The 10,684-nt window shown below is 43.2% G+C and overlaps 1 protein-coding gene across 4 annotated transcripts in view; it reads left to right on the top strand.

Annotated features, from left to right (window-relative positions):
* HS3ST1 (heparan sulfate (glucosamine) 3-O-sulfotransferase 1) overlaps window positions 1-10,684 on the top strand; it is a 32,787-nt gene that overhangs the window by 18,693 nt on the left and 3,410 nt on the right. Inside the window, exon 1 of one of the 4 annotated variants that reach the window (XM_011987824.1) lies at window positions 1,314-1,391. The exons of the other annotated variants lie outside the window; for them this stretch is intronic. The gene's annotated coding sequence lies outside the window, so the exon portion shown is untranslated. Of the gene's footprint in view, window positions 1-1,313; window positions 1,392-10,684 lie in introns of those variants that run through there. 4 annotated transcript variants of the gene reach the window in all.

Below are 10,684 nucleotides of genomic sequence, written 5' to 3'. Positions count from 1 at the left end.
TTTTTTTCCTGGAGATGGAGTCTCGCTCTGTCGCCCAGGCTGGAGTGCAATGACATGATCTTGGCTCACTGCAACCTTTGCCTCCCTGGTTCAAGCAATTCTCCTGCCTCAGCCTCTGGAGTAGCTGGGATTACAGGTGTGCACCACCACGCCTGGCTAATTTTTGTATTTTTAGTAGAGACGGGGTTTCACCATGTTGGTCAGGCTGACCTTGAACTCCTGACCTCATGATCCACCCGCCTCAGCCTCCCAAAAGTGCTGGGATTACAAGCATGAGACACCACTCTCGGCCTCCTCTACCCTCTTTCTAAATTTCTAGGCAGAGGACTGAAGCTTCTCAAGCTGTGGGTCCTGTAGCCTCATCCACACCAGCACCTGCCATGGCAAATCTTAGCATAGGCTGAGGTTTTCCTTGTACCCCATTTAGCTTTGTCTCCTACTGCCCTGAATGAATGCTCCCATGGGACTTTCTTCTGAGCACGGCCAAGTTTTCTCCAAGATTGTGTTCAAACATGGCCTTTGCTGTGAGGTCCTTCCAGGCCCTCCCTGACCCTCTGCCAGCTCCCATCTCTCTCCTCTGGGCTCTTGAGTTTCCACGGATGGATCTATGTCTACTCTGAAGTCTAGTCATTCATTCCTTCCACGTGCATCTTCCACATTATAAGGTGCTCCTTGAAGACAGGGACAGGATTATTTCGGTGTCCCCAGGAACTCAGTACAATTTTAGAAACATCGTAGATGCCTTGTAAGAGTTTGAGTGATCACCTACGGGCAATGCATAGACCTTAGGCATTGCTCTCTGCAGACTTGCCATTCAGTCTTTTTTATTTTTATTTCTTTCCTTTTCTTCACTTTACTTGGCAAGTTATATCCATTTATGAGATTCCTAAAAATCAGCACTTTTCACATAAGTATCCATAGTTGAGTTTTGAAAAATGTGAAGATCAGACCACTCTGGTCCCTGGTCTCTGACAATATCTGCCAGAGTTGGCAGCACCTGCTTCTTTAGCCAAACCACACACACAGCTGCTTGCCACCATCTCCCACCAGCCAGCTGGCTTCATACATAGATGTCACCTGCCTAAACCTGGAAGCATTTGAGTGCCGCCCCGGAAAGACACACAATGGAGGAAGTCCCCGCCAAACTGTTTTGCTTTCCTAATTATTCTGAGGACCATGTACTAGTCAGCTAGGGCTGCTATCATCAAATGTCATGCAATGGATGGTTTAAACAATAGACATTTATTTCCCACAGCTTTGGAAGCTGGAAGCTCAAGATCAAGGTGTCAGCAGAAGTGGTTCCTCATGAAACCCCGTTCCTGGCTTGCAGAGGGCCACATTTTGGCTATGCCTTCACATGGTGGGGAGAATGAGAGAGAGAGAGAGACAGAGTGAGCTCTGTTTTATCTTCCTCTTCTTATCAGGACACCAATCTTGTCAGGATCGAACCCTGCCCTTACAACCTTATCTAAACCTAATCATCTAAACCCCCCACCTCCAAATACCATCACAATAAGGGTTAGGGTCTCAACCTATGAATTTGGGAAGGACAAAAACATTCAGTCCATAACAACCTGGCTCAAGGAATGAGACAAATCATCTCTCCCTATTTGCCCATTTCAGGGGAAAAATTTACTTCGGTTTGTATAAATTTATTTTCAGCTGTGAATTATTCCAATCTTCCTTGCCCCCCAAAAAAGGACAGATTTTGGAGGGCACATAACCTCCATGTGTATGGAGGTTAGTAAGATGCAAATTGGGAGTCCCATGTTTCTGAGTCAGTTCAGTCCCTGCAGGCCTGACCTTGGGGTTCTTGTTCTCTGCTTACCTCCGTTTCTCTATCTGCAAAATGATGAGACAGAACAAGATGATGGCACGTGGCTGTTTTGCCTCTGATGCTTTGTGTGTCTTTCCTGATCATTTCTGGGTTAACACAAAAGATTTGTGGGTACTCACCATCTGCAGTGTGATCGATGACCATCCACCCCATCCAGGGGAGCTTCTTTAGCTAAGATGGCACCTCTCAGAGGCTCAGTCACCCCTGGAGCAGGGGCTGAAGCCATGCACCCCAGAGTGGGCCCAAGGCAGCCCAGCTCCTGTCTCCTGTCTGTTATGGGGTCCCTCTTCCACTCAGTTGCACTGAATAATAGGAGAAGCCCTGTCTGTCCGCCCTCCTGTCACAGAGCTCTGCTGCGCAGTGCCTGAGCCAGTGTGTTTCTGCTTCTAATGAAGGATTTATTTAGGTCACTGCTGCCTTCTGCGCACAGCAATGCGGATTAAACATGTTGAGAAGTAACTCCTCCTCTTCCTTCACTGGGGGCCTGCCTCACCACTGCACACACCTGGCTGCTCATCATTCATTCAGGAGCCCTTTCTGAAGGACCCACGGCCACTGCGTGCCCTTCCACAGAGAACTGAATTATTTCTATGTGTCACTGTCCTTTCTTCTTTGAGCCTCTGTCTGGTTGAGTCACTGCAGTACTTTGCATCATGAACAAATGTGTTTGACTAATTATCATCCCAGGATCCCATTTATAACACCCAGGATTTTTCTTTTTAAGGGACAAAAATAACTACCATGATTTGAGAGCTTACCACAGGCCAGACAGTATGGCAATACCCTAAGCATGCCACATGTACTATTTTATTTAATCCTCACAGTAAATATGTAGGGCCAGTGCATTCAATCTCAAGCTCCGAGTTTCAGGGCTGTCTTGCAGATTTTAAGTTACAGAGCTAAGATTTGAGACTGGGTTTTTGGCTGTAAATCCTGTTAATTCCCAGCGTCTTCCCTCCATCTCCTGCCTCCCAAAATACAAACTCGGCAGCCAAAATCATCCCTGTCTATTTTGTCTACCACAATTGTTTTCAATCCTGGAATTAAAAATATACTACCCCAACAACAGTAGGAAACAAACAAATAAAAATCAAAAGACCTTGCCCATCTCTCCCCCGGGCCAAGAGTATCAGAATCTGAATTGGCACCCATATTCTAAGCTCACAGGGCTCTAGCCATTCCAAAGACTATCGAGGGTTAGATTAGCTCCTCTGGAAATTTATGAGGAATACAGAATCCCAGGCCTCTGCTCAGGCCTCTTGCATTAGAATCTGCATTTGTAACTGGCTTTCTAAGTGACATGCGTGCATATGCATGTTTGGAAAGCACTTTGCCTGATGGTTGTAACTTGCAGCCAGAAGTCTCTCCCAGGAGGAAATCTTTAGTTACCTCTCATGTGAACTTCTTATCCAAATCCTTGGGCCCGAATCCTTCACCTGATCTGGGGAATAATGTTGTGTGCGTTGACTTCAGACTACCTATGGGACAGGTTGCATTTATCATTCTCATTTTATCAAGGAGCACTTAGAGGTTCACAAATAACACTGAGATGGGAATCCTTCTCCCAGTGAGCACACCATGCTACCTTCCTTGGCTTGCCAAGGCATCTCCTTCCTTCGATTTCAGAGAATTCAATTTATTATCCAGTTAAACTTTTGTAAATATGGCACCTCTCAGACACGCAGAGAATTCAAGGAAGCATGGAAGTCTAGAGGAGGAGATATTCGAATAGTCCTCCTCTTTTTCAAGGAAACAATGGGGCCAATTACTCTAACTTATCCCTCACTGCATAGTAAATTGGTCCAAGAAAGTTTATTAACATTATGTGGCCTGACTTATGATCCTTTCTACCCTAAACTCTTTTCACCCCATCCCACCTCACAGCAATTACCATAAGGAAATCCAAACAAAAGTGAATGTCAACATTCGTTGAAGATTGACATGTATAAGCAATTTCAAGAAAATAAATATTTATGTAGGTCTTGAAATATCACTGTCCTCTCATAGACTGACAGGCACAAACTGAATCTATTTCCAATTTCACTGTTTCCAAAATGACCTGCCAAGGATGAAAATCTGACACCACTGCGAGGTGCTCTTCAGTAGCTGTGCAAAGATGAAAGTGAAGACATTTTTCGTTCTTAACAATGAAAAAATAATCTTATACTTTTGATTGCCCAGAAGTTTGGTAGACTAAAAAAAATGACAGTTCTGTTGTTCAACCTGCCTTTCTCATGTTTCAGTGTGTTCCAGAAAATTAAATCACTCAACACCATGGGATTCTTGGAAAGAAGCAGTTCTTGCATAACAGTACAATAAATCTCACACTTCTTCTATCTCATTGTGGTTTTAAGTAAGCTCTCCCTCGCCTGGAATGCAATCCCCACTGCCCAAGGGAAAGCATCACCATTCAAAGGGGGCAAAGGCACACCATGGACTTTGAGGATGGCCAGTGGAATATTTTAGTTTGATATTACCAGGTTCTGTGACCTTGAGGAGGTCATTTAACCTTAACAGCATGTTTCCATTTCTGTCATGGCAGATATGAATATGAAAGGCAGGCCATTAACATTTGTTGAATGACTGTGTGCCAGACACTGTGCCATGTATTTGGCATGGGTCATCGTATTTAATTATGATGACACCCCTATCAAGAAGATTTAAGCTCATACTTGCAGAGGGGAACATGGAGCCCCAGAGAGGTTAGACATTGACTGAGGTCAGTAAGCAATAAGAATTCTAGCCTGGATCTACCTGATTGCAAAAATCTTCTTTGTTCATCTACTACTCTCCACCACATTTTTATTGCCTAAAAATATAAAATAAAATGAGAACAATCACCTCTTGTATTGTTGCAAGTATTAGAAGAAATAATTTATACTCAAGTGCTTGCCACCTGGCACCCAGTGAGTGCTCAGCAGGTAATCTCTTCCCTTCTAACCCTTTTGTTAAATCCTATAAGTGACTTATGGTTGTATGTTTTGATCATCCCTGCTACCCTAAAGGAGATTCCTACCTGTGACAGTGTGTCATCATCTCTTGTTGAGGGGCTGTGAAGGTGTCCTGCAGACCGACAGATGGCAGGCATCACTGTTCCAGATTCATTAAATGTACCTCTTGTAAAATATCCTAGTTATTTCATTTCATCTATGAATATGTTCCAGCAGTGGGACTGAGAGAATATATTATAGTTAATTACATTTGAAATCTAGGTCATGATGTGAATTATGTAATAAGGAGACATAAGGAGAAAATGAAAATATTTTTGAAGGGTTGTTTCATAGCTTCCCCTCCTTTTTTAATCCAAATATTTTCTAGGCTCTCAGGTGATGTCGCCCAATCACGATTAGAAATGCTGAGTCCCCCTTTCAGCTTCTGGTTTCTGTTTGACTCTCTAGAGACAGAAGTTTCAAACCCTTCAAGTTTCTCTTGCTACTGTGTTAAAATATGTTCCCAGTACCTTCCAGCTATTTGCCTGTCTACTGCATTTGACAAGTTCATTCAGCAAACAAAATGTCTAGAACGTGCTATATACCAGAAATCATGCCAGGCCCTAGAGGATAGAGTAGAGCAAGGCAAGGCCTCCATTTGGAGGAAAGGCCTCCTTGGAAAGGAGTTTGGATTTAATTCCAAGTGCAAGGGAAGCCTCCATCTGGAAGATTCTGTGAACTCTCCATTGGGTTTCCCATGCCTGGCATGTGGCTACTGTCTTCACAGTGGGACTTGAGGAAGTTCACTGTTGCTGATAGGAAGGACTTTAATCTTCTCAGTTCATGAAACTCAGGCCTTGGGTTTTCACCGTAGTACCCAGAAAACAGCCTCCCTGATAGAGGGAAGTAAACAGAGAGGTAGCTGGATCTCCCTTTGGGACCTATTAACCCATCTATAAAAGGAAGGCGGAGGTTCATTGTGCCCATCTTAGCAAGTCTCAGGTTTCATAGAAATTCCGTCCTTCATCAAAGAATTGGTGCAAGGCACAAATATTCAACAGGACCAAAGAAGTCGAGCCAAGTTCATTAACAACTTGCTCACTATCTCTAGACATTGCCAAGAAAAGTGAAAGGGACAGTGAAGTACCTGGCTTTGTCTGTTTAGACTGACTTTGAATCCTTTCACCTCCTCTAACTTTCTAGACACACGACTTCATTTCTCTGAATCTCACTTTTTAAAATAATAACATGACTTACCTTGAGGACTTGCAGTGAGGATTACAGCAAGCCCTGCATGGAAAGTTGCCAGCCTAGTGCCTGCTGAGTAGCAATTGCTGCAGACGGGAGCTGCGATCACTGCTTTTGCCAAGGTTGTGGCCTCTGCTGCAGGTGCTATGGAGAATTCTGTATCCGTGCCCATGTCAGCCAAGGGCTTCAACTGTCAAAAGTTCCCATTTGTTTACTTTTATCTGATTTGTTTCTTGAGGGAGAAGATCGAATTTGCCTTTGTGCTGCCTGCAGGTTCAAACCTGTCTTCCTGGTTCTTCTCCTGTTTAGGAAGCTCCTAATCTGTGAATGGGTAGGGAATCTTGCTTTCAGGAAAGTGTGTTCCACACTTAAAGAGCTCTCAGATCAAGAATTGCAAATGTGCTCAGTGCTCTCTGTCTCTATGCTCTCTAACTCAATTGCCACCAGTCATATGTGTCCTTGATATGTGCTACACGGGTAAATATATACACACTTGGATTTCGAAGACTGGGTAGAAAAAATGCAAAATCCTTCATTAATTTTATATAGTGATTAGGCCAGGTATGGTGGCTCACGCCTGTAATCCAACCACTTTGAGAGACCGAGACAGGTGGATCACTTGAGGTCAGGAGTTCGAGACCAGTCAAACCCCAACTCTACTAAAATTGTAGTACAAAAATTAGCCAGGTGTGGTGGCACACAACTGTGGTCCCAGCTACTTGGGAGGCTGAGGCACAAGAACCACTTGAACCCAGTATGCAGAGGTTACAGTGAGCTGAAATCATGCCACTCACTCCAGCTTGGGCAACAGAGGAAGATTCTGCTTCAAAAAAGAGAAATTATATAGGTGATTATATGTTACAGTGATAACATTTTAGATATGTTAAGCTATGTGAAATATATGTTTTAAAATGTGACCCTTGGAAAATATCTGAATGCATATGTGATACAAAATATATTTATATTGGACAGTCCTGACACACATTGTTTCATTTCCGTCTCAAAGTAATCATTTGAGGCAGGTGGAATTATTACCATTTTACAGATGAGGCAACGGAAGCTAAGAGAGGTTAAGTCACTTTGACCAGGGTCCAAACTGGAGACAGGAATCCTGACTCCAGAGCCTGTGCAATTCATTTGGACCCTTCTACTGACCAGAACAAATGAGCAAGTTTGACCCTGTACTGCATGTACCCTGTGTGTCAGCTGACACTGGAAGTTGGTGGTCAGGGAGTTGTCATTGCTGGGTAGATTTTGTTGGGTTTTTCTTCTTTGGAGTCCCCAAAACATTGTCATTATTTTACATTACAAGCACTTACTCAAAAGACAGTAATAACAGCAACTAGACTACAGAACTGGAATTCAGGAGCCAAAAGTCCTGGGAACAGATTTACTATGTGACACTGGGTAAGTCATCTTGGGGTGTGAAAGGCAGGAGCTAAGTGACCCCCTTCTTCCCTGATGTTTATAATTTCACTGTCAAGATCAAGGTGGCCCACAGGAATGGCTTACAGGTTCACCTGAGCTTGGGAATCTTTTTGTTTCTGAGAATATTACAAAAAGGACCAAAAATCCTTTCTGTGCCACTGGGAAGTCCAAATTACAAAACCACAAGAGGAAGTTGGCTCCCAATGCCCATGGTGTGTATGTAATATAAAACAGGTTACACTATATTTCGATATTAATATATGTGTGCATACATTTACACACACACATATATACTTATACACATTTTTACATATACACATAAAAGATACACATGGGACATATTTATAAACATGATATTTATGCCATATATAGTATGTGTGTATGTATATGTGTGCATATATACTTGCATATGTGTATATAAGATGCTAGCTAATTTCTTTCTCTATAAGCCTCAAATATTTTTGAATGAAAAAGGTATAGACATAAGTGAATACATTTTTAGAAAGGATTAAAGTACAAACAAGGAGCTTTTAAGCTACTTAACTTCCCAATATGTTGTTGTTTTCTTTCATGAAGGACAAACTATATTTAGTTTCTTCTCTACTGTGTGCTGGTAATTCCCCTTCAGGAAAGAAACCTCAGATATACACTACACTAACCAGGATGCCTCAGGTTAGAGTGGAAGGAGCGTAAACAGTCAGATAATATGAATTTCAGATCTGGCCTCTGCCTCTACACTTAGGTATCAAATAATATGAATGTGTTGTTCCCTGAGTCTGAACATGGAACTATAAGATGAGGATAGCAGGCCAGGCGCAGTGGCTCATGCCTGTAATCCCAGCACTTTGGGAGGCCGAGGCAGGTGGATCACGAGGTCAGGAGATCGAGACCATCCTGGCTAACACGGTGAAACCCCGTCTCTACTAAAAATACAAAAAAAAAAAATTAGCCAGGTGTGGTGGCGGGCACCTGTAGTCCCAGCTACTGGGGAGGCTGAGGCAGGAGAATGGCGTGAACCCGGGAGGCGGAGCTTACAGTGAGCCAAGATCGTGCCACTGCACTCCACCCTGGGCGACAGAGTGAGATTCCATCTCAAAAAAAAAAAAAAAAAAGCTGGGGATAGCAGTGAGCAACACACAGCATAGCTCTCTAAAGGGTAGTAGTTTGTCCGTCTCTCCCTTGACCAACCTGTTATACCTGCACACACACACACACACATGCATACACACATACAGACACACCCAAACATGCACATACAATTGCATACATTCTCACATCTCAAATATGTAAGAGCCAAGCACAACTGGTACATTTGGTTGAACAACCTGGATGACTTGAGAAGGAAATGAAATTCAACCGAAACACCCTGAAACCATCAGTTGACTAAAGCAATTGACCCGTTAAATTGAGCTCACCAATCGGTAGAACCAACCTGAAACATCATCGTTCGTGGTTATCCTTTCTAAAGCATTCTTGATTTTTTCTTAAAGAGTTACATCATTGATCCCTCAGGTCCCTTCTCCAGTGCACTGTGGTTCTCTAAAGCCTTCCGTCTGTTTGATTACTTGCTCTTTAATATGTTTTTCTAAACAGATAACACAATATCTGAGAAAGGTAGATCAGCTGGTTGATCGTAAAAATTGATGTCCTGGAATTTGTTCTTCCTTTATTCATTCTGGACAAGTTTTAAACTGATGAAGTAAATTTTGAAACTACTGTACAAAAGATGGTGGGCCCTCTTGATGGAGAACATTTTTACTACCTTTGTAAATCTCACAGTCCCCAAGCCAGGCCTGTCTCTTACCCTTCCCTTAATGTGTTTTAACAGAGATGACTCAAGTGAGAGCATCCAATCACCTCTTTAGAGGACAACATGACAGACTGAGTATCAGCTCCTTGAAAACATAAACCATGGACTGGTCTGTCCTGTGGAACCCTGAAACATCTAGGCCAGCAGTTCCTGTGTCCTTTACTGCCTAAATGTTATAAATCTTAAATAGGTAAAGAGGAGAAGTTTTGTGGAAAAGAGGTGGTTTGTGGATAAAGAACCCTGAGTTTAGAGTTTTCAATTTGGGCTCTGAATTTTGAAATAGACTAATAGAATTGTGTCCTTAGACAAGGCTACCCTCTATAAAATGGTGGTGACAGGCCAGGCGCAGTGGCTCATGCCTGTAATCCCAGCACTTTGGGAGGCCGAGGCGGGTGGATCACCCGAGGTTGGGAGTTCAAGACCAGCCTGACCAACATGGAGAAACCCCATCTCTACTAAATATACAAAATTGGCCAGATGTGGTGGCACATGCCTGTAATCTCAGTTACTCAGGAAACTGAGGCAGGAGAATCACTTGAACCCCGGAGGCGAAGGTTGCAGTGAACTGACATCGCACCATTGTACTCCAGCCTGAGCAACAAGAGCAAAACTCCATCTAAAAAAAAAGAAAAAAAATGGTGGTGACATCTTCCCTGCCTTCCTACCTTACAATGTAGGATTGTAGAGACAATAGCTGAGCATAGTATGAGACCACATTATCAATAGTAAAGCTTTGGACACGTGAAGGCTTTTTTGTACGTTGTAGTAATTTCACTTGCTTATCCCTCCAGGCCTACTTCAAATGTTTCCACCACTGTGAAACCATCCCCAATTATTTCAGGCAAAATGAACGAACATGTGTCTTCGTAGTACCCTACCTAAATTACAATCATAACATATATCACCCTGATGCCTATAATCAGGCTGCATCAATTAACTTTTGCCAATTTCCTGCTGCAATACAAACCACTCCAAAACTCAGTGGTTTAAAACCACAATCATGCATCTTCGCTTATGAGATGGGTTGGCCGTGTGTGTCTCTCATCCTCCCCCGGGACCATGGGCTAGCCAGGGCATATTCTTCTCATGGCAAAGGCAAGAGTGAAAGAGGGTGAGCCAAAACACACAAGACCTCTTGCAGCCAGGCTGGGGACTGATATGTTGTCACATCTGCTCATATGCTAGTGGCAAGGCCAATTCAAGGGTTGGACACAGGGTGAAGAATTGGGACTAATCATGAAGTCTTTCATACTAATTTACATGCTTTGTTAGATTACAGCCCCTGGCTGGAAGAGCAGGGGGCAGGAACAAAGCCTGCTTCTATATCACCTACCCCTCTGCCAGGGACTGGTGAGTAGTAGCTATTTTATTGATTTTTGCTGAGTTCCGAAGGGTCTTCCCAACCCTTTCCTTTATAGTAAGGGTTAGCAC

The sequence above is a fragment of the Mandrillus leucophaeus genome, unplaced genomic scaffold (genome assembly GCF_000951045.1).
Source record: "Mandrillus leucophaeus isolate KB7577 unplaced genomic scaffold, Mleu.le_1.0 Scaffold317, whole genome shotgun sequence".
Classification (NCBI taxonomy): Eukaryota; Metazoa; Chordata; class Mammalia; order Primates; family Cercopithecidae; genus Mandrillus; species Mandrillus leucophaeus.
The sequence above is the reverse complement of the archived record's forward strand: the minus strand, read 5'-3'. Positions and strand labels throughout refer to the sequence as shown.